This window comes from Pyxicephalus adspersus, chromosome 4, assembly GCF_032062135.1.
Source record: "Pyxicephalus adspersus chromosome 4, UCB_Pads_2.0, whole genome shotgun sequence".
NCBI classification, from domain to species: domain Eukaryota; kingdom Metazoa; phylum Chordata; class Amphibia; order Anura; family Pyxicephalidae; genus Pyxicephalus; species Pyxicephalus adspersus.
This window is the reverse complement of record NC_092861.1, coordinates 93,060,094-93,080,925: the sequence shown is the minus strand read 5'-3', so window position 1 is coordinate 93,080,925 and position 20,832 is coordinate 93,060,094. Positions and strand designations below refer to the sequence as shown.

At 36.3% G+C, this 20,832-nt stretch overlaps 1 long non-coding RNA gene across 1 annotated transcript; it reads left to right on the top strand.

The window, feature by feature from the left end:
- Positions 1 to 1,080: 1,080 nt before the first annotated feature.
- Positions 1,081 to 6,166, top strand: LOC140330102 (uncharacterized). The gene is made up of 3 exons (XR_011920619.1): positions 1,081 to 1,290; positions 4,654 to 4,796; positions 5,115 to 6,166. It is a non-coding gene; the product is annotated as an uncharacterized lncRNA (long non-coding RNA).
- Positions 6,167 to 20,832: the final 14,666 nt, after the last annotated feature.

Sequence of the window (20,832 nt, the reverse complement as noted above, 5' to 3'; positions counted from 1 at the left end):
TAAAGATAAGTTTTATAAAATAGTAAAAAGCACAATATAAAAGGTCATAAACTCACCAAAAGCTGAGATGAACAGCTTCCAATTGGTACAGTCTCAACATATTATTAGGCACAGTGGTGTAAGTTACTGTATAAAATTTTCACTGTGAGTTAATCACAAACAAAGCAAAAAAAAAAATCTTTATGGAGCCTAGACATTCATTAACTATTGGAGCAAGCTGTGTTTTGATACGCAAAGAGAAACAACTGCAGAGTTTGTCTTGGTTAATAAAAAGTTACAAGATGTTGAAGAAGAGTTCAGCCCTCCTAAGATCACCCACAACCTCAGCTATGTTTAGGAAAAGATTTCTTCTGTATGTCATGCAAACCACCCCCCACCCCCCAGCCTCTATCCTTAACACGAGGGAGCAGGGAAGGCCCGTTCCTGCTGTTTTTTTTTTTTTTTTACATTTGTTAGCCAAGTCCATATTCGTTAGCTGAGTCTCTTTAATAGTGGAAATAACATTTGTTAGCTGAAAAATCCGTTAGCAGCACCACTCGTTAACCGGGGTATTACTATATTTAATAGCAAATTGTATCAAAAATGGTCATGCATGTGCAAAATTTGTTTTTAATTGTGTATAAATACAATTTGAAATTTAAATTTTTAAATGTTGGTACCACTAAAGTTACAAAAGTATTGTTAATATTTGTATATAATATTCTCCAAACCCAAACACTAGAATTGTGTGCAGTTAGCAATCCTTTTATTTGCATTATTGACTGTGCTGCATACTTTTTAATACTGAGTTTAATGAAACTCCAGGGAATGTTTTTGACATTATAAAATATTTTTTTACATGCAGCATTACAGGATTCAGTTTCTTTAGTGTTAGCCAATGAGAGTGAAGGGTGTTATTAACATTTTATTACATTGAACTGCTACTACTTGACTTTGTTTTATGTGTTTTCTCCTCATGTTCAAATTAGAACATTTTAAAACACTGTCTGCAATTTAATGAGTTTGCTTGTCTGAATCTGTACACTAGATGGGGTGCTAGAAATATAAATGATGGTCACTCATGCTGGGTCCTCTCTGAACAGCAGATTTTACTGCTACTTGTTGCTTTTGCCATGACTTCTACCAGAATACTAATCTAATCAGAGTGTGGACTGAATATTCATCAGGGCAGAGTGCCTGAGCAACTCCTTGGGGGATTCCTGCGGCTTCTGGCATGCTGTCTGACTGCTAAGCTGTGCAATGTCCTTGAAGCCTTCACTCTTGACTTTCCTTGTGGTCTGACTTTTTGCAGTAAGTTTAATATGATGTATTGTGAACACATGTCCCCTATTTTATGTGTTTGAATTCGTGACTAATCACTCTTAGTTAACATCTTCCTGTAGCTTCTGCACATGTTGGTCAAATAATTTTGCTTGTTTATCAAGAACGCAGATTGTATTGCACCCTCCCTAATCATGTATTAGACATTTTATGATAAACTAAAGTGGACCTTTCACTGAGAAAAAATGTAAGCTGCAATTTCTGACTTGGATTTTAAAATACTGCATATCTGGTTGGTGTTTTGATATTCTGCCTTTAATACCTACTAAATCAATGACCGAGAATAAGTATATAGCTCAGTAATACTGGTAGGTCCAAAAATTTGTTTCTGGATGCTTTGCACAAATTAAAGGCAGACATCGAGCAAAGTACTAGTCACAAATGTTGGCTGTGGTCTTGCAACTTTAATTCTTGATTATTCAATACTGACTTACTATTCTTCATGGTGCCCCTGTGTGGAGATGCCCCACTGGTAAAGACATAGGGCTTTGCTTTCTCATGATAGAGGCTTTAGCAAGAACTCAATATTAAAGAGTTGTCCACATGGGTCAAGTCCCATACCCCCCAGCAAGAACTAGAGTGATCAACAAAGTATTAACATCATCAAACCTTACAAGACTATCTGTAAGAGGCAGCAAACCCTTGGAAGAAGTGCCTAGACATACTCACGAACAAGAAAGAGCATTGCTCTTTGTCTGGATGATTTCCAGATTAATGGTTTTACAGCTTAGACATAATATATGTTTCCAATCCCTCTCTATGACATAACAAATCAAATTTATTTTTTTTAGTTCAGTCTTACGTTAAATTTTTTTCTTTAGATTTAGGTTCTAGATTTGAGTTCCACCTTTTTAATATGTCAAGAAACAAAATGGGTTGCTCTATATCAACATTATTATGATTAATAATAATAATAAACAGGATTTATATAGCGCCAACATACTGTACAGTGCTGTACATTAAATAGGGGTTGGAAATGACAGTGACACAGGTGGAGGAAAAGTCCCTGCCTTGAACAGTTTACAATCTAGAAGGTGGGAAAAGTATCACACAGTAGGAGAGGAGATATGAATTGGTGGGTGAGTAGTGAAGGTTTAATAGACAGAAGATGGGTAGGCAAGTTTGAAAAGGTGGGTTTTGCTCTTTTAAATGAGCAGAAAGTAAGAGCAAGCCGAATAGGATGAGGAAGACCATTCCAGGGAGTTGGGGCAGCTCTAGAAAAGTCTTGGAGCAGTGCGTGTGATGAGGTAATGAGTGAGGAAATCATTAGTAGGTCATTGGAGGAGTGAAGAGAACAGCTAGGGGTGTATTTTTCTACCAGGTCAGGAAGGTAAGTGGTACAAGAGCTGTGGGAGGCAAAGCACAGAAGCTTGAATTTGATTCTAAGGTGAAATGGAAACCAATGCAGAGAACTACAAAGAGAGGCAGCAGAAGAGGAGTGCTGGAAAGGATGAATACGTCTGGTTGTAACATTCATAAAAGATTGTAGAAGAGAGAGTGGGGTTAGTGGAATACCAGAGAGGAGGATGGTACAGTAGTCCAGACAAGATATGATAAGAGCGTGTACAAGGAGTTTGGTGGTCTCAGGGGACAGGTAGGGGCGGATTTTGGAGATGTTGCGCAGATGAAAGTGACAGGACTTGGAAATGTTCTGAATATGGGGGGTAAAGGAGAAAGCGGAATCGAAGGTGACACCAAGACAATGTGCCAGAGGGAAGGGACGAATACCAGTGTTGTTAACAGTTAGAAATATACAGTGTATATTACATAAAATGATATAATTGATAACAGTATTGATAGTTTTTTTATCTCCACGTGAAATGTTTTGATCTCAGTCTTCTGTCTTCTTCAGTAAACATTGGCTGGGGTCCTTATTGGTGTACCAGTCTCTACCTACTTGAAAACTTCTGAAAACTTCCTATTTGCTGACTAGTAAGCGGCTCTTTTCAGGATCTAGAAAAGAAATGTCAGCATTGATGCTAGATTATTAGTCCCTTTGACTTTGTAGAGGTACCAATAAGTGACCTCCGTTGAGTTAGGTGAGGAAACATTGGTTCACAGGATTTAAAAAAAAAATACTTTCATAGTTTTCCTTGAGATTTTGTAGCCCAATCATTCTATTGTGCTGTAAATTCCCATACAATACTTTGCATTGCAATACGGCAGTCCATCATTTTAAATGGCCTCTCTAATGCACCAAAACACACAAATAAGGTGCATATAGTATTTTGGGCAGTGCAGTACACCTCAGTGTCATTGGCAAAGCATGTTTGGCTGTCATTTACATTGAATAGTGCTTTATTGCACTAATTCACATACCATGCATTAGCATGCACTTCATTAACTATAGCTCAATGGTGTGAAACTCCCATCATAAATGTATTGTTGTTGATAGATGTAATTGCAAAGTGCACAGCGCATTTGTGGGCCCAGCTCAAGGATTTTGACAAGCTCCACTGCAGCCTCTTTGGGGATATCTTGGTTTATGTTGAGTAAATATGTAATGAAATGTAATATTAGTGTCACTAAACATTACTGTTTAGGCTTTAACGATATACTCCACTAATGATTATGTTTAAAATCAGGCAGATGCAAAAGGAATCCTGTGGATAGGGGTGGACAAATTATCGTTCCTGCAGTTTCCATAAGGATATGTAAGGGAAGTATTGCTCTATATATGTATGCTGTCGCTGTACCTTAGTAGTTGGAACTGGATCATTAGAAAATGTATCAGACTTTATTGCGGACAGGTTGTGTTTGAGGAGGCAGCTGGCCTGATGTAAGATGAGCTGGCCCCTTCACCGCTGCATAACAGGCATGTATAGGGTGACGTAAATTAGAGCTAGGGGGTAATTAGTTAAAATTAAGCCCAGGTGCTTTATGGAGGCTGGAGGCAGACAAGTAATCTATATGGTCAATGCTGCTAAGTACATAGAGACAGAAAGAACTTCATGTTGTAACTACATTGACATTTGTAAATTAACTGTTTATTCAATGTAAAAAACATTGAAATGTTGTATGTATGTACTTCTAAGTTATATGCCTAATTCAGTTATAATTCTTACAGAACATTATGTCACCACAATGAGTACACAGAGTACACGGCTAGTGTTGCCAATTAGCAGCAGAATGGCACATGGGCAGCCTTGTTCATCTACATGCCTTCCAATTTTGGAAGATAGAAAGTTTTTTGAGTTCTTTTTAGGTCTCTTACATGTGTACACCCCTTGAGGACCATGAAAATAAGATCACTTTTGTATTTAGAATAGAATTTTATTTAAAAGTTTAGTGCAAATAACACATTTTAATTGTCAAATAATATATTGTATACAGATCTAGATGCCCACCCAAATGGAAGTACAGATAGACTCAAATCTGAAAATAGAGGGACAACTGAGAAGAAAGGGACAGATGGACTTGGATCTGAAAAGGAGAAACAACTGAGGAAAGGAGAGGAACAGTCCCCCAAAATGGAGGTAAGATGGGGAGAAGAGAGGGACAAAGGGACAGTCCCTTCAAATCAGGCACAGTTGGTCGGTATATATCCTGTATTGACTGTGCTTGAATCTAGACCTAGCTGTGATGTCCTTGCATGTGTTGACATGTAGTGTCTTAACTTTTTTTGTGTTATTTTGATACTCTCTGGCTCCCTTCTGTTCCAAAAAATATATTTTTTTTACCTTATTATATAAGCAATTGCCCCAGACATTTTGCATAGAATGTAGGACAGAATATAATTATAAAAAAAATAAAAATTTCAGTATATTTATGGATTTATTTACTTTTTTTTTAAGGTGAACACTGGAAAGGAGAAAATAAAGCAAGACCAATATTCATACTTCTCTCTTCCTCCTGGTTCATTGACTGTCAGGGCATTGACTATGATGCACCCTAATTACTTAATTTTTACATAACAAAAAGATTTTGGGTGCATGTATGAATTATTTGCAAGTCAATTTGGCCATTTATTCCTGAAAAGATATAGCATTTTGCCTGTAGCATTGATTTAAAAGCTAGTGACTGCTGTGCGATTTGGATATTTGGTCACAAGGTGACAGAATGGGCTTGAATTAATAAAGTTCTCCAAGGCTGGATATATACCTTAATCAGTGAAGCTGGGTGATCAAGCAAACCTGGAATAGGTTTGTACAATAGTGAATGATTCTTTTAAACCTCTTGTATTCCTAACTACAATTATGACCCCAAAACATTGGCTGTTTTTGTGATGAAGGTAGTAATGCCAAAAAAAAAATGGAATTCTTTATATATGAAGGTGTGCTGGTGAGGAGTGGAGATTGTATTCTATTTACAAAACATGAAAGCTGATTTTGTAATGCGTTTTGGTGTTTACTCAACAGTGAGGAATTGGGGTGTGCTTATCATGGAATGTTTTAATTATGGTCTCCGGTATCAGCCTACTCACCCGAGGGAATGTACATGGGAGTACAGGGGTACATTATTAGCCTTTTTTATGCCTTAAAATTATATTGTTTTTTATTTAAATTTTTTTTCAAAAAAGTTCTTTATACCCCAAGAAGTTAATCCATTGTCAGTCACATCATCCAGCATTATAAATCCACATCAATCTAAAGGAATGACAAAATACCACGACTAAATAGCAGATCCCAGACACTACCCCTTTAATGCAGGTAATCCCTGTGTTATTTCTACAGGATTCCCATTAGTCAATGATAAATTCTGATTAAATAACAGGGAATTTTGTTTTCCTATTAAAGCATTGGGGATCTAGAAGTTAAAGGTTGTAGCTTAGTGTAGTAATATCATTCATCACTTGTCAAAATTTTACACAGTTATTGTGGCTGGACAATGTGAATAATGATGGATATTAAAGATTATTTAAAACATTGGTGAGTATTGTGTTTTTATTCCTCTTTCCACTATAACCTCCCAAACTAACCTCCACATCCATTTTGGGAGACAAAATGTGCATAATGTGGAAGTCTTGTCCCTCAATGTCCAGTAGGACATTCCACTGTTGAGGGAAGGAATATGACCTGGCATGTACAGAACATGTTGTTCACATGCTCCCTGTCTCTTCTTTCTCTGTCTTACCTAACTAACTTTTAACTAACATTTGACTAACTAACTAATTTTTATATCTAGAAAACAGTCTAAAATTTATGTGCCACCTATGCGCATGCACACACTAAAGCAACTGTCTTTTGACAATAGCTTATGTAGTTAGAGACCTTAAAAATAATATTAAAATGCATTCTCTTTTAAACTTTAATTAAGCATTATTTATCCTTCATCAGCCCTCATTAATTCCTTACTCCTACATGCTTAGTTATTATTGTTCTGCTTTTTTAACATTTTTTTCTTTTTTGTTCCTAATTTTGTTTGTAATTTAATATACAGTTTTTTCATTTGCAAATAACTTTGCTGTAATTTGTACCATAAGCGTAATTTTAAATGGGAATAAGTATAGAAATAAAATGTGTCATTTGTGTTTATATTAAAACTGTGTCTTAAAAGGTTGGTCAAAATAGAAAAGAAGGACTATTTTTACATATTTTTTTCTATAGTTTTCGCAGAAAGTATTACTTTGCTATCTTCAGTAATGATAAAATAACAATAACTGAACAAATGGGCCCCCAGCAGACATGTAAAAATTGCTTTGGTCCATAGGGGGGATGAAGCTATTAGAGCTGAAATGGTTGAACACATGTGTTTTAGACCACTGACCCTAACAAATATTATTGCATTACCTGGTACTAATCAGAACTATAGTGGTAACACATGCAAAAGACACAAATTCTGCATTTGTTTGTTACAGTTACTTAATGTAACATTTTACAAGCAATTTAGTAATTCTCAGCATAATGTTGAAAAGTCCTCATAAAAATGTGCAAAGGAAAAAGCCCATAAAATTTCAGAATCTCCTAAACAATTGCATACAGCTGTTTTGTACAGCAGATTTCTTTCCCTAAAGCTAACTAGGGGAATATTTGACAATGGTAGGTGAAGAGACATTAATATGAACTGACTGAACCAGTTAGCATGTCAGTAATATGAGACAGATCACTCATTCTTTGGTGTTATGGAAGAATCGCCCTGAGTTTCCATGCACCATTAGATTTTTGTCAACTAGCACAAGCTAAAGGGAAACTGTCATTGTGGTTATTTGTTGACAGCCTTTAACTTGCAAACTGTGTGTCAGGCACTGAAATGGGAGCAGCTGCCTGCTTGGAAATACTACTCACGCCAATCCCTGCAGCATTCATGCCAGGGTTTTTTGTCTGTGTTATTTTTAATACCAGAGAAAACAACACAAAAAACATTCTGCATTTTACGAACTTAAAGAGGAATGAAACTCAAAACTTAGTCTTCAATTATTATTCTATTCTTACTTACTTGGTGACTACTTACTTGGTCTTTCCTGGTGGCACTGGCTGGGTCAGGTTGTATCCATGAAAAATATAATGCATTATGTAGTGTTTAAAAGTTGCCAGCTTGTGACTGGCACATTTTTGTTTTATTCTGACCTTCTTCTCCACCCACCCCCTCCCTCACCCCACATTTGTGGTACTGAAATTTAAAGGACTCATAATGCCATAGCTGGCCTTTTAATTATAGTCAGCAGAGTTACTATGAGCAGTATTGATAGTTTTCTTATATGCCAACTCCATCATTACAAAAGGGTGGGTTCCAAGCAGCCTTTTTTTCAGCATGTGTTGGACTCACAGTTAGCGGACCTATCATGACATTTTCAACATTATGTAAAAAACCTTTTTATTCAATTTAAATTTGAATTTAAAATGAATACTGTTTTTTTAAATACATTTTTGGCAAATTAAAAGCAGACTCCTCCCCTTCTGTCTTTACTGCTGCGTCAGAAAAGACTGAACTGGAAATACACCAATATTGTGTGAACCACTTTATTGGTAGGATCAATAGTCAAAGCTGTATCTGTTTTACAATATGCCATGAAGCTTATCTATGCTACAGAGTTGAATCTTGTGATAACATGGCCCAACAAAAAAAAAAAATTGTTTGAAAATTTTCTAGATGTATTAGTTTTTAGGCCTGTTCCTAAAGGTTATTTGGGGTGCTGATTCAGAAAATTGCATTGGATAGACAATGAGTCTGACAAATTTTAGTCCACTCATTAAAATATCCCTTGACAAATGACCTTTGTTACACAACTATTTATCTACTTCCTTTCCTATAATTCACAGGGGCATAAAAATGTATTTGGTCAAAATTTAGATACTCAATCATGGTTTTGTAGACTACATAAATATGTATTTCAAAGGTTTCTCATCTTGATTGGTTTGAAACAGTTGCACATAGAAATAAACAGGTTTTTCAACTTGTTCTTTTTTTAGCAGATATAGTGAGTGGTTGCATATTTCCAACAGTAGTTTTATATCCATAAAATTGGATTGTAAAAGATTAGTAACTTAACTGTATAATAGTTATGGTTATATAGGAGGTGTGTATATTCCCACTCTTATTTTTGCATTTTTGATGATCGAACACCATAGAGCAGCAGTTGCCAACTGGTTGTCCGTGGCTCTGGCTGTTCCGCCTTCCAAACAGGGTCAGGAGAAGGACCCCACTGGGAGGGCGAACCGGTTACTTCTTCCCCTCCCCGGGAACTTTCTTCCCCTTTGAGAGACACCCGGCTGCCCACGCAGGCGTGGTCCGGAGCTGGTAAATTTAGTGGTCCGTGGGTCCTAAAAGGTTGGCAACCACTACCATAGAGGTTATGGCTACGTCAAGATGGAGCTGCTTGAATCATCCTAATGCATTTTGCTATATTTGTGGGGAGTACGCATGGAAAGCAAGTAGGAAACTTATTTCTGTGTTTGTAAAAAGAGCAGATGTAGATTATTTTGATGTCAAGCTTGAGGATCAAGATAAGCCTTGGACTCCTAATATTGTATGCAGAACTTGTAAGGAGCATTACTGGTGCCAATGTAGAAACGGAAAGGGAAGCTGTCTGAAATTTGGAGTACCAATGGCTTGAAGGGAATAGAAAAATAATTTTGATGACTGTTATTTTGTGTTGTTAATATCGTAGGCATCAATTAAAACTAATCATGACAAGTGATCTTACCCTGATCTACCTTCAGCCAGGAGACCTGTTTCTGTTCTGAATCTTATACCTATTCCACCTTTTTGTGAACTACCACAACGCTTAGAGGATGAGTCTGATATCGCACAAGGTAAAGAAAGTTGGGACAGTGACCATGATTTCCAAAAATCTTCACATTGTGAACCAGCATTAATTGAGTGATCTGATCAGGGACCTAAATCTTTCCAAGGAGCATTCCGAATTGCTTCTGACTAAAGAAAAAGAATGTTCTCAGCCTGAAAGGACAATTAGATTTTATTGAAGAAGAGAAAATGATTTGTTGCCATTCTTTTTCGAAGCCAACAACTTAACTATCTGCAAAGACATTTTGGAATCCTTATGAAGATAATTGGCCTTCCAGAATATAACCTAGGTAGGTGAGTGGCATCTCTTCATGGACAGTTTAAAACCAGTTTGAAATGTGTTCTTTTAAGTAACATCAACAAATATGGTTGTATTCTAAACGGCCACTATACCAGGATGAAAGAAGAGTACAAGGCCATTTATTTAGTCTGAGAAAAAATTAATTACCAGGAACATCAATGGGTTATTTGTGTAAACTTGAAGATGGTTATTTTTCTACTTGGTCAACAAAGTAACTACACAAAGAACCATTGCTCTTTATGCCTTTGGGATAGTAGTCCCAAACTCGAACATTAGGGAAGAAAAGATTGGCCTCCTTGGAAATGTATGCAGGTTGGAGGACAAAAGTAATCAATGAACCTTTGGTAGCATGAGATAGAATCATATTGTCACCACTACATATAAAGCTTGGCCTGATGAAAACATTTGTAAAGTCTTTGCATAAAGACGGTTCGTGCATCGAATACATAGCTCATAAGTTACCTGAACTTGGTCCACAGATCAGACAACTTATAAATGAACCACTCACCCATTTCATAACATCAATTATTGAAATCGAATCATGTCTGGTCTTCATTTTTTCTTCCTGTGAAAAAAGTTCTTGGCAACAAAAAGACAGACAACACAACTAATAGAGGATATGCCCTTCATTTCAACAGGCTTGGGTGTAACATGTGTACAGGATCGCAGGGTTGGATCCTGGATGAAAGGTACATTTCCCCTATATATGAATGCTGGTCCCTTTAAACTGGTGCGTTGGGAAAGGAGTTTCTCTGTTGGGCAACTATGATGCTGTATGTTCACTGGCTGTCACGGGACCCGGACTCCGGACTGAAGGAGAAGGATTGGGTGGGCTTCTTCAGTCCATCCAAAGAACACACCATGAACTACACCTGCCCAGCAGGAAGGTGGGAATCCCTCAAGGGCTCAGGTGTGGAAGTGGGAGTGGAGGTGGAATTGCAGGAAGTGGCCTGCAAACAAGCTTGTAGGGAATCAAGCTAGGGTGGTGTTGCTGTTACATGGGAAGCTGGTGATCCTGATTTGATTTTGTTTGATTTATGAACTGTGGAAACCCCAGGCTGGGGATTGGACCCTCACAAGAGACTTGTATTGGATTCTTCTTTATCGTGAGGACGTTCTGATGGACTATAGACAATTACACCACTAGGCTGAAGTAAGCCATCTTTCTGTTTTGTTTATACCTTCTGAGTTGCTAAAAAGAAGCTGTTCTTTTGTTATCTCTATAAAAACTTGTGTTTTTTATACCCTGGAAAGCGTGCTGGCTGCACTCTGAGCTAATCCTCAGACTTTACACATGAATGTTAAGATCTATTATCTGCACAGTTCCTTAGATCACTTTCTAGAGAACCTTTGTGACTTAAGCATAGAGAAAGGTAAAAAACCTCACTAAGACATAACAATGGAAGCCAGACACAAGGAAGATAAGATGCACACATTAAGGCAGACTATTGGAATCTTTTTTTGGGATTGTCCTGGCAGATTTCACTCTGTGAACCTTGTGGGTGGAGTGACTGAAAATTTTGTATCATATATCTGTGATTTTGGTATAAAATATTTTCTAGTAGTACACATTTAATTTTTAATATGTTTCCTTCATGCTTAAAAGATATTAATTTAAACTTTACATTAAAATATCGTGTTTTTTTGGCGAGCAGAGTGAAGAATGGTATATGGCATATGTTTTGTATTTCAAAAACTGGAGCTGACAGGGAATCAGCCGGTCAAATATACCCAGGAACAGGTCTAACATTTGAGGCACCAAAATGTGAGTTGGCCAGTGTATTTCTGATATTGACATAACAGAGGGTGGGGGATAAGCAAAAGTAGAAAAATGTGAATATAACTATAGAGTAAAATTTGAAAATGGATGATTTCTTTCCAAGCAAACAAATAGAATCCAATATTTCCAGGCTATACATAAACCAGGCTTGCTGAATTAAATTTGTAATAATTAATTCTACAAAGGCTACAGTGTGTTTGGCAATGATAGAAAAGGTATTTTTGTAAAATCCTAAAATCAGCTCTGAATTTATATAGACATATCTAAATAAATGTGAGGTCTATGTAGGCAAGCCTATTTAGTGAAAGTAATAACTGTAATGTATTTCCTGGGGATAAAAGCTGTGAATGTATCTAACTGAAATCTTTTTTATGGATTGTTTTAACTGTCTGCACGTGTAGCTTTGAAATTATTGTTTCTAGTAAAGGACACCTTTTTCAGTATTGCAAAGACAAATATGTTACTTAAGGGACAAAAGAATTAGCAAGGAAGTTATTCTACATTTGGTCATTTCTAGAATAGATGCACATCTGAACCACATGCAAGTTTAGCTATTTGTAAAGTTTGGCAATGGTGACACAAAATGGTAACATTTGGTAAATATATATGGTTAATAATAATTGAAATATGGATCTTGTAGACTACAAAACCTATACATTTTAAAATAGCAAATCATTTTAGTGAAGAGTGCTTTGAATAGTAAGTACAAAGTGTGTCATATAGTCATCCCAAAGTTGCAAAGAGTATATTTAAGGCTATATGTCTCAAATGGGTATACTCACATTTTCATATTGTTTGTAAGCATTCTGTTTTTTTTTTTTGTTTGTTTTTTAGCAGCGTGTCTTTTATGGCTTCCTTATTTGTCTATTTCTTTGAGCTGTCTATTGCCCAATGAAATTTATACTTATGATTACTTTCCAAATTTATTCTAAATATGTTACATTCTTCTTCCTTCTTCTTTCTACCGTCACGAATATGTACTGAAAAACAGGAAACATAATACATTTTCTCTGTACTTTCACACTATTATTTTGGTCAAAGAAAAGGGATAAATAAACAAAGAATTTATGCTGTAAATGTATGTGCTGTAGTATACATATGCCTAAATGCTTAAAAAAAGCCCTCACTAACCTAGATAGCTGCTTGCACTGCAAATTATATTATACTAACAAAACAGCCACTAAAACAACTCATCTCTGTTTATTTTTCCCAGGAGCTTGTAAGCCTATGGAATTGAAATGCCAGTGGAAACACTCAGCAGATTCGGAAAGCTGTCAGAAAATATTTAATTTTCCAATTGGCAAGCTTGGGTTGGTTATTTAACTTTTTTTTACATATAAATAGAAAGTATTCCCTTACTGTATATTTATTATAGTGGTGTGTGTTAGGTGCTGTGACAACTTCTATCTTGCAGAGAGGAGATCTGAGTTAGTGCCAACCCGTTAACAGCAACAACACCACGCAAAGTGAATGGGTAACCATTATAATTTTATTGCTGAAAAGCTCCAGTTTATATACACCAGTTATTACATAGGAATTGCCCATCATCACAGATCTGTGAGACCTCCCCATCAGCTTCCTGTTTCAGCTCCAGCTACTCCCTTGCAGCAAAATCTCGCTTAGAACACTCCAAGGCCATATTTTCAGATATTCAAGAATTTGCAACCCTTAGCAGAAAAATTAAGGGGGCTTCCAACTACCAAATGAACAAGATGGCAGTGGCACAATATTTGCTTACAGTGTGTTCAGCTATCTGCTGTTCAAGTATAAACTTTATCAGAAGCATTTTAAAAGAAGATATCCTCTTACCATTAAAACCAAATCCAAGCCAATTAAGATTAAACTTCAACTGCTTTTCATTAAGATAGATATGACTTTGTGACAGAACTAATCTTTATATAGAAGTGTTTATTTATACAACTTTAATTCGTGTGTAGTTTTAAAATTAATGTAATTACATTACTGTATGTATATAGGATATATGTAACCTACTTGTTCTACCACCACAACATACAATCCATTGTCTTTGCAAACCCAACCCATTACATGTATACAGTATGTGTGTGTCTGGTTACATTTGTGTCAATAGATTTTGAAGCTAAATGCAACATTTATTACAATATTCATCAATCTAGCAATTCACCTCTGGGTGTCAGTGTTGGTTCATTTCTTTCCTCAAATTATCACATTATTAACACACTATGCCCTTGTTAAACTTTCCAAATGTAACATCTGTTTTCACTGTCTTCATTATACATGCACTGATAGAACCCATAAAATAAATAATAACAACAGAAATGAAGAAAACAACTGAATGTAAAATGGAAAATTATCAACAATGCAAATCATTTAAACAACATACTAAATACATGGCTGTTTATTAGGAGCACAATGTCTTCAGAATGGTTAACATTGCAATAAAGAAAAATGGACAAAATACTATTACTGTCCTTACATAATACAACTAACTGTCCCTGATAAGAGTTTGTCATATTATTTGCGGTATTTTTTTTACTTATTTTTTGATAGTTGAATTAAAAATCATACACCTAAATATGGTACTTTCTACTTCACATTATAACTTGGATTATATAAGGTGCCCAACCTATGGCCCACAGGGCTGTCAGATCTGGAATAAACTGGTGAACCCCAATTTCTCAGGAGAGATGTGGGGATCTGAAGATGTAGCAGTAAAAACATGTACCCCTTGGTTATCTGTCACATGAATTGCATGGTATAGGAATGGTGAACGGGGAGCAATATATGACAGGCCAGCACTGTATGATAGCTTTAGTTTTGTATCTTTCAGAGAAAATTAGCATCAAATGGTGAGTGCAGAAATTCTTGATTTGTCATTTCTTTCATTTGGTGCATGTACGTTACTGTAACAAAACCTTTAATTTAATTTTAAATTAAAACAATAATTTTAAAATAGTTTTAAACATACATCTTTGTTTGTTTGCATTGTGGCCTGCAAGTTTTATCTCAATGTCATCAGTGGCCCCCCAGATAAAAAAAGGTTGGGCACCACTGATGATTATGATGAAGTAGAGATGGTACCGATTCAAAATTATCAGAGATGCAGGTTGGTGGATTTTCTGTATCTTCTTTTTGGAAATGGAGGAAATTAAAGTATCAGTTGGTGAAATTTGGGCCCATTTACACTTGTCTGTCCTGGTGCACTGTATTAGAGCATGTGCTTTACCATTCATTGTAATATACATAAAAATAATTGGCTTTAAAATAGCCTATGTACATTCATGAGCTATCAACACAATGGAATGGATAAAAATGGGACTCACAAAATTTAGAGCATTATCATGTTTTTTAATGCTCTGCACAATATCTGTGTTGGTTAGGGCACAGAGGAGCTATTGATAATGAATAGCACTGTACAAACATAATCTGCATTGTGGTAACACACAGACATTATCATTTGCATTTCCCTAATCCACAAGTATGAACAAGCCCTTAGTCCACTAACAGCTTTTCTTTCTAATATAATTTCCTTCCTGCTCATTAGACTGGAGTTTTTTTTCTTTAAACTGCCAGCATATTGCTGTAGTCCTTTGGCATGACACTATAAATTAAACTTTTTTTTTATAATTTTTTAATAAGGAATATTTCAATAAATACCAATATTAACAATATAGTAATCAAGGTTACAGCAAATAAATTACCACAGAATATACAAATTTTCAAAGAAACATATATATAAAAAAAACTAAAAAAAAAGAAAACAGGCATGCAAATATGCACATGAAAAATATGGAAGAAAGAAAAGTAGTTACACAATCTAGTTAACATCGTCAGCAGTTTACAACTCAGATATCATCCATAACCACAGGAGGATCATTATCTAACATACTCAAAGTATACTAAGAGGTATGTTCAAAAGTATTTAAAATCTGACGCTTTATTGAGTGAGACCGAGTCTCTATGTAAGATTCCCATGTTTCAAAAAATTTTGCAACTTTAGTTTCTTCATCCAGAGATGCTTTAATCCAGACCATTCTGAAAACATATTCTAATTTCTCCTTAAAAAGCCTGAGTGTCGGTGGATGTGAGTCTTACCATTTATGTAATATCATTTTTTTGGCCACTAGGGGGAGAATAGCTAAAAAAATTTTGGCTTCCCCTAGTAATCCTTGCGCCTTGTAAATTGTAAGTACCTAAAATAGCCCATTCCGGAGTCAGCGGGACATAATTAATCAAAAAAGAAGTAATATAGTGAGCCACCTCTTGCCAAAATCTTTTTATTTTCTGGCAGTTCCAGAAGGCATGATACAAATCTGCCCGGTCCTGTGCACACTTTGTACAGTTAGAAGTGGGAATTTGTCATGGGGTGTATATCCCCCCACAGCATGCATATCTGATGGGTTATGCACGCTGTGGGGGATATACACCCCATGATAAATTCTGAGTCATTTCCCTATACATGGCTGAAGGGAGAGCTGACCACGGCCTAGAGAATGCTGTTGGACAGTCATCAGCTGTTTCATATTTGGTGTAACCTCCTCAGGGAGTAATTCCTCATGCATATGTAAATTATACTTTAAAATAATATTTGGTACAAATTGTTGGTCTAGTGCAGAATCAGCATTTATACAAGTATCATGTAACAAATCTTTGATGTATCGCAGAATAGAAGCAGCATTATATTATTCAATGTCAAGAAAATGTACTCCTCTATTCCAGGTTGGTTGTTGTAAAACACATAAACTCAATCTGGCACATTTACCCCCCCCCCCCCCCCATATAAATTCAGAAAATCATTTGTAAAAAAGTCTTGAGTAGGTACGAGCAAGCGAAGTTTTAAAATTTGATCTTGCGGCGAATCGCAAATAGAGATTCTCTATCCAAGAACACAGGAGTCCCGCGGCTGTGCTCATCATGAATGAATGCAGCCGTGGGAATCATCCTGTGATGATTGCCACGGCTGCATTCATTGATGAGCATAGCTGCGGGACTCACATTGACGGGAGGAGCAAGCCCTCATTTAACCTCTAGTGCCCGGGGATCGCGCACAGGAATGCATGAATGCAGCCGCGGTACTTCTCCTGCCTCCCCAGGCACTAGAGGTTACATGAAGGTTTGCCCAGCGTTCTGACACTGGGGCATTAAGCTTCTCCCTGCAAGTTGTAGATAGTTTTGATAATTTGTCCTGTTGTAAGCGTTGAAGTCAGGGTGAGCTTCCTGGGCAGTATAGAGATTTTGATAATATCTTTCAAAAGCCTGTAAAATATTTCAATGCAACGTATAGATGATGTTAGAGGATGGATGTTATGCTCTCAAGATATGATGTTTCAGTCCAAGTGGGTTAGACAAAATAAACTTTTAAATGCAAACATATTACCAACTACTGCAATGTTTAAAATGCTATTACATAATTTCAAATAACCATTCACAGACAATTCTTCTGTTAAAAAATATTATTTATTTATGGTATCAAAGTGGACCTATCATTGAAAGATTATAAAAGCTGCTGTTGCTGAACTTATTGAAAAGAATGATAATTGTCAAGATGTAAAGCTGATCTTTTGGTTCCAGTAGTTGTCACACAGCTGAAACAAGTATGCAAGTATGCAGCACAACCTAGCTCAACACCTGAAATGCATAATCATTCCAGGTCAATGATTTTGAGATAATAAATGCAGGGGATCAGAACACCATCCAGTAATCATTTGAAGTCAGATGCCGTTGGATCTACAACCATTAAATAGTGTGTTTAGTATTATACAAAATTCAGTAGGAAGTACTGGAACAGGTTTTTTTATTTAATTGAATATCAGTTTACTAGTGTACAAATATAAAGGATCATATCGATAAATGATTATGGAATGTCCAACTGCAAAAAAAAACAGCCAGTTTTGACAGACTGCGCAAGTGCTAATTGCAAGAAAATTTGTATCACCTGTGCGCTTAAATTTGAGCATATATAAGGGTGTTGTCTAACTTGCTTTTTCATTTTGTCTTTTCTTGGAGGGACTGTTGTTTTGTGTGTTATCCTAATTAATCTATGTTGCTGCATTTGATACTTTGCTTACCCTTTAGCACAATAGCTGCTTTTGTTTTTGAAACATTGAATTTTTCAATGTCCATTTTGCAATTTTGAAGTCAATGTTAATGCTATGTTATTGTGTTTGTGGCCATATTGTTTGATTGCAAAATTCCGCCTTTATTACCACTTTTCAATGTTTGTCCTGCATAAATATTTTCCAGTCCAGTTTTCCACCCTTGATAGGTCAAAATTGCATATTGGTTTGGTAAGTAATTTTTGAATGCAAAATTTGTTGGGCCATTTTTGAACTATTTTGGCTTTATATGGAAGTGTGGGATTACGTGTGTTTTGTTTGTTCTTTTAAATTTTTTTGTCCTGTAAATTTAGTGGTGTGTGTGTTTTTTTAATGTTTTTTTTATATTTTAATGTGACCTTTTAGCAAATGTTTTTTTTAATAAAGTTGTTTGTAAAATGTTGTTGTTTGTTTTTTGGGGGTTTGTTGGTATGTTATCTTCTTTCCAATCCCCCAGGACATACAGTTTAAAAAGTCAATTGTGATTGTTTTAAAGCTGTTCCTTTCTCTGAATTGTTTGAAAGCCTAACAACAGCAAAATTGTCTTGTTAAAACTCAGTTGTTTGATGCGCATACTTCTGGAGTATGTTGTGCGTCAAGGCGGACCTGCTATGTGCGTGCGACCTGTGTTTTATCAGTTGAAAAATGCGCTGCACTTTTGCGCAGTCCTCATTTAGATACATTTTTATTTTTTGTGTATATTGCTTGTTTTGCTTCATCTGCAGTCATGCATGTATGTAAAGACATAAGTGCACATGAAGCAAACCAATTGCTTTCAATAATTTCAAGATATGGGGATCAGATTTGTAGAAACTTGTGAAAATTTAACATTGAGTTTGCTGTTTCAAGAGCAAGTGGGCCTAGGTGACCTTAATTACAAATGCATATTGGGGACCCCTGGTGTCAAAAGGTGCAAAAAAAACATTTACAGTCAATTAGTTATGAGTTAACCCTTATTAATGACCCTCTGTGTGCCTTCTATCCATGGGAAATTTTCTTCTTACTCTTATATTTCTTACTGATGCCTAGACTTCTTTCTGGGGTGATATAGCTCCAATCCCCCAAATCTAGTATTAAAATCTTCTGCTGGGAAATGCCTGGCCCCTGGGGCCCCTCCAAACGGTGTGTCCCTACAACACATCCCTTGCTTTGCCCTATTTTCCAATCCAGCAAATCTTTAAGCAGGCCTGAACTGGGACCTGTGGGTGGACCCTCAGGGTATACAGTCCAAGGTCCTCCTTGTTTATCACACATCGTACGCCCAAGGTCTTTCATCTATTCACCTCAGTCTACCACACTGAGCAATCTTCGAAAAGATTGATTGAAATCGATAAATGATTTTCATTTGCGATTTACAATTTGCAGTTACTGAGAGTCCTCCCAGCAATTGGGAAACTGATCAATCACCCAATTAGAAGACCTAACATGTGGAAAGCAAACAATTAATCACAACTCGTGCTGGCTGATTACAGCATTTACACCAGATAAACCACTAATTTTGCACTGACAATCCCCCCCTTTGTGATAGCATTAGAATGGGATGACAGGTTGTCATTATTGAAACATCTGGGGTCAATTAGATCTCTGATGTTTCCTGTCCTTCTCTCCTAGAAGACTTGCTTGATTTGCTTCTTTCATAATCCACTATGCCAAGAAAAAGAAGGGACCACTCTGAAATGGAAGTGCTTTTAGGTTCATTACACAGAGGGTGAATCTGGTTCTCATGAGGACCTGTACAGATATGTGTAAAATAGAAGTGATCAGAGATCACTTCTACATTGCAGCAGAAGTGCTACACTTTGGGACTTCAGCTAAAATTGACAGCAAATGGGAATAAGCTTTGTTCTGATCCACCCCATGAGTCTATAGTACATGGTAGTATTTACTATATCTACCGTCTAGATTTTAGTCTGATATCAGTTTAGAAAATTAATAGCAAACAACATGAAAAAAAATGTATTTTGGTAAAGGCATTTATAATACCATATGTGGGTTGAATTATAAAGAACTACTAGCTGATTACTTTTAATAATAATAATACCCGGCATTGCCCGGGTATTTATTTATTGCAATCTTATGTTATACAGGAAAAGGAATCAAATAAAGCTATAGTGTTAAATCAAAGAAATGCTTTTTTTTACATGTTTTAAAAGTAAAAGTACAATATTCAACTAAATTAAAATACAATGAAACTAAATTACCCTAAATAATGGCATATGTTCAATGCTATTTTAAATGTTTTAAAAAGAACTTTGTGCTCATAAATCATCCTTTGTAACTTTAGGACAATCTGAAATGTTGTTTCTGAGATGTAGGTGCACCTCTCGTCAGTTTCTATTAGTTTGTTTTCAATAAAATATAGTTGTAGAAATGTTGGTGGTTGATCTGGCAGCGGAAGTAACAATACTGCTTTATGGTAAATTTGCCTTTGCACCGTGAATGTGGATGGAAATCCAGGCTGTTGAACAACTGATGTGGCACCAAATGATATAATTTGTAAATGCTTTGCTTTGACTCTGAGGTATTTGCTGATATTTAATTCCAAAGTTCTTGTGGTGTGTCCAGTTGGCAGAGTTTGACTTTCCCTTTTTTGACAGTAACTACAAAACATTTCCATTTTTTCCGATGGTAACACTTGCATACTGCTAGTAGTCTTTATGCGGATCATAGTGGAATCCTTCCAATGCTAAGCTAAAACGTTGTGCAGTCTGTGATCGTCTGGCTCTTTCTTTCATTTCCTTTACTCGGGCCTCATGCTGTTGTACTGTTCCTGAAGCTCTAGATGTAGTAGCTCTTTCTCTAATTTCCTGTACTTGGGCCTCATGCTGTTGTACTGTCTCTGAAGCCCTAGATGTAGTAGCTCCCTCACTCAGCGTGGCAAGTCTTCTATTCCTGTCCTTGGGATTTTCTTGTCTTCGGTGTTGAATAATTATTTTTGCCTTTGATTTCACTAGGCCAAATGCCTTATATTTTCTCGAAGGCATTATTACAGGCCTGAAATTTGTAAAAGAGTCCAAAAAAAAGTATGTAAGCAAAAGGCACACTGTCACTGAGCAATACATACACACATACATACATACATACATGCAAATATACCTCTCACATATACCACAGCGCTGTACAAAGATCAGCGGTGCACTCACATAAGTCAGAGTCATATGTCTAGCAAGTTT